The sequence below is a fragment of the Rhipicephalus sanguineus genome, chromosome 2 (genome assembly GCF_013339695.2).
Source record: "Rhipicephalus sanguineus isolate Rsan-2018 chromosome 2, BIME_Rsan_1.4, whole genome shotgun sequence".
NCBI lineage: Eukaryota > Metazoa > Arthropoda > Arachnida > Ixodida > Ixodidae > Rhipicephalus > Rhipicephalus sanguineus.
This window is the reverse complement of record NC_051177.1, coordinates 181533739-181538004: the sequence shown is the minus strand read 5'-3', so window position 1 is coordinate 181538004 and position 4266 is coordinate 181533739. Positions and strand designations below refer to the sequence as shown.

The following is a 4266-nucleotide window of genomic DNA, read 5'->3' as shown; positions in this document are numbered from 1 at the left end:
TCCGTGTAAGTGCATTGTTATGCTGTGATATTACTGACTTACATAGATTTCAAAGGTGGCAATAAATTCTCACATTTCAGCCTGATGTCCCATACTTGGCTAACAAATTATCTACATTCCAGGGTGGGAACTCCCAACTTGCAGTCCGAGGTCCAAAGCATACAAGTAGAAAGTGAGCACAATGCAGGCTGCACCTTGTTTGAACCTTCATCCGCACAGAAACAATGCAACCCAGAGTACGTCATTGGAAGAGTCCAGCAATCCTAACGTTGCACCTGATCAAGTACAAAATGGTCCTGAAAGTGCACAGACTTGTTCTACAGCAATACCGTTAGTGCACTCGATAGATGATAAATTGACAGAGTGTGCATCTCAGGAAATGCCACCAATATTGTTACTTGCACCTGCAACATCATGCAAGGCTTCCTTAGTTTTGAAGAAGGTCACCAGGACACAAGGGATGCAGACAAGACCTCACTCCACAAAAATAGTAAAGATGGAAAAGAAGCTGAAGACATTGACAAGGAAATGCCCAAGACTCATTAAGAAGAAAAAGCGTCTACAGGAAGAAGCTTCTTCACTGAGAGAACAGATGAGAAAAATGGATGCATGCATGAAGAAATCAAATTTCACCATCCTCCAGGTGTGTAAAGCGTCAGCCACTCAGATGAATTGCATGACTTCACCTCTTAGGTGATCACCCAAAATGAACTGTATTTACGTTTATGCAACTGAACATCTTTGAATAGGTAGAAAGGAAATATTGAGAGAAACCAGGAATGTTACAGTGACACGGTAATTTTTTCGTGTTCTGTTAGGGCCCTGTGTACTGCATTGCAGCTATGTACTAACCAGCCTAATTATTTGCCGTTCTCTATTTATAAATTTTAAAATCCTTACAGAAGATAGAAAACAACCACCCAAAGCCTTTGTTTCTTCAGGAACAGCTCATTTTACAGAGTGCCAAAAAGAAACACTGGCCTGAAGAGCCAATAAGAAACTGTGTGCTTTGGCACAGCAAATCACCATCTGGCTACCGTTTGCTCTGGGAACCGGGGGTACTTGTGCTGCCCAGCCGTTCCACACTGAAGCGCTATATTGGAGCTTGCACAGGACAAGTGGGGTCTTCCCTCATCAAACAGCAGCTTCATGTTGTAGCAAAACTTCACGCCAAACAGTTAAAACATGAACTTCTGCCCAAACGAGCATATCATGTTCATTCTTTCAGGCACGTTGCGGATCTCCTGTCATGGATGAGATGTCCATAAGGCAAGCAATGACATACCAAAATCACTCCGACACTGTACATGGTTTGGTGGACCTGAGGGTTGCAGAAGACTATGGCCTGGAGAACCAGCTGGCAACACATCTTCTGTGCTTTGTCTTTGTGGGGTTGTCTACCCATTATAGGTATATACATAGCTGTGTAAACAATAATCAACTGATCAAGTCTGAAAGCCTGTATATCCTACAAGACTGATCTCTTTTACAGGCTTCCTGTTGGATACCATTTCACAAAGGCTTTAGGTGGTGAACAGCTCCACCTGCTAGCCTTGAAAGTTATAGAGTCTGTAGAAGACGTTGGGTTTAAAGTGACGTGGCTCGTTGGTGATAATCACAGTGCCAGTTGCAAGTTCTTTTGCAATGTTGTCTGGAGGCAGCATCAAGCCTGTTTTAACGCGAGTGCAGATACTTTAGGTGTGTCAAGAAGTGCATGATGTGCCCGTTGTTAACCTGGGTTTCCATATGAAGTGTATGCATAACTTCATGTTCTCCAATTAACCGTAAGAATCACCAAACTTCTTCCAGGCACCCTCCTGATTCCAGCCATGGCTGTTCATTTCATTTGATTAATGACATATCCTGAAAAACCTCAGGAATTAATTTTAGACGTGAAAAGAATTTTCAGCCAGAGTGGCATTCTCATCCTTCCAGACCACTTAAGATAAGCAAAATGTTTTCCTGATATGTTTCATTTGACCAGCATGGTGTTCACCTGTGCACTTGAATTTCTTTGACAGGAACCTGTGTGACTTCAAGAAAAACAAGGTCCTTCAAGCTTGTAAGATGCCTGACAAAGAGGCACCTCTGGCCAAGCAATTTTGAAAAAATGTGTGTTGGCTGGGCGGTTGCCATCTTTTCCCCGAAGGTAAATTATGTAATCGAAATGATCTATCCTCTGAACAAGCATGTTCAGTGCAATCTACTTGTACTGAGTGGTGTATCTATGCCTGTGCAGAAGTGCACCTGAATTGCTTTTGTTGTCAAACTGATGTAGCTCACAGAGCTGATCTGTGCCACTGTGTTGCTAAATTAAACTGCAATGTTGTATTTTCCTGTCCATACACCATTTTAGATAGCTAATTGTTACATCCTCACAAACCTAATTGAGCAAACGTATGTAACACCCTTTTCTTCACTGTTCCCCTCTAGGTGACATCAGTTTTGAGATTTCTCCAGCAGCACGGAGATCGTCTTGGCGCTCGTGGCTTTAAAGACTGTCCGCCAACTGTCTAACTCATGGAAATGGTTTACAAATGGTTTGTGTTGCACATCAAAAGCACGACACTGCACTGGACCAGCACAGCTGCCATGAGGGTGCCATTCTATGGCAAGGATGATGAGCATAGTCATGAATATTATACTAGCAGTAATTATTATTTAACACTGAAATGGAGTTTATTTATTTGTTGTCTTACCATGTTGGTTTTAGAAGTTACTCTGTTTAAACATAGGGTTAATAATTGAAGAAGTCATAAGAGACTACAAAAACCGTTAGTAAAGCCAAGCACATAATTAGTCTTTCAAAGGGACAGTTTTTCTGTTATTGCATTGTAAACTTTATATCGTTTTTCAGACTTGTTTGGCTTGAGAAAGAGTGCCTGGGGTTCTTTGAATCGTGGAAAGAAAGCTCTAGCTACAAATTGGAATTTCTTTCCAATGAGACATACGAAGCGTTGCGAGTGATGACGTTGTCGACAACCTTCTGCACCAGGCACCTCGTAAGCGCAGGCTTCAAGTTTGTGCTTACTGCAACATTTTCGAGTGATGATGCTGAATCACTATTCTCTCCCACAAGGCAGCTGAACAGCTAAAATGACCAAACAAATGCATATGCAGCCTTCTCAGCACTGCAAAAGGTGCTGGTGACAGGAACAATACACTCTTCCCCATCTAGCAACATTGGGAGTTGACCGAAATGAAACACACTAAGAGAGCAAAGGCGACAAGCGGAAGGGCGTCAGGAGAAGATGAGCTCGTCGACTGGGTGCAGTGTCGGAGCTGCGAGCGGTGGCTCGAGCAGGCCGACACACCATTTGCGGCGACGCAAGAAGCGGAGGATGCTACGTCCTTTCTTTGTAGCATATGCAAGAGAATGAGAGTCATGAAAGAAGAGTTTCAGCTGCAATTGAAACACGAGTCGGAGAAGTGGCAGCTGGCCATAGATACCCTGACGGCATGGTTTGAGGCACACATAGTGCACAGCAACAACGAGCGAGAGGCGCTGCTGACCAAACTTGCAGAGGAGAGAAGCCTGAGGGGAGGTTTAGTAGAACAAGTTGAAGTACTACAGAGAGCTTTGGACTCAATAGGCACAGACAGGACCAGCAACCCCGAGCACACCAGTGCGGTGCACAACACCTCTGAGGCACCAAAGAAATCATATGCCTCAGCGGCCGGAGGTGGGAATGGGGAAGGGCGGCACCTAAATTCAGAAGGCGCTGGGGAGCCCACCTCACAGGGGGAGGGAGAATGCCCCCAACAAGGGACCCCCTTGAAAGAGCAAAGCTTGATAATGGAGGCAGCATTGACATGGCTGCTGATTTATCAGTAGATCTACTGATTTTTTAATTTTTCTGCTGATTGAGTGATAAGGTGCCCAAATCTACTGACTGTCTTTTCTACAGAAACAATCGCGAAAGCTGCTACTTTTTCAGCATCGAGTTTGATCTGACGTGGTGCCATGAGGAGACGGACAAAAGAAGAGGGAAAGCAACCAGCTTGCTCAAATGACACAGCAAAATAGTTGCTAGGAATGCGTGAGCAAGAGTATATTCCAAACGAACAGCTGAGACAACAGAATAGCAGAAAAAACATTTTTGTTCCATCAACACGTGTTCCTGCCTTTCTTTTTTGTCGTTTCTCCCTTTCCTTTCGCTCTGTACGCCGCACAGCTTAATTCGAGGCATGATTATCCCTCAGTGATTTTGAAAAGCAAGCACCTGCATGCGCTACCTTCGCTGGAATGTGGAGGGGTGAACAGGA

At 44.2% G+C, this 4266-nt stretch overlaps 1 pseudogene; it reads left to right on the top strand.

Annotated features, from left to right (window-relative positions):
- Positions 1 to 363: 363 nt before the first annotated feature.
- On the top strand, positions 364 to 3373 carry LOC125757271 (uncharacterized; annotated as a pseudogene).
- The last annotated feature ends 893 nt before the right edge of the window (positions 3374 to 4266 follow it).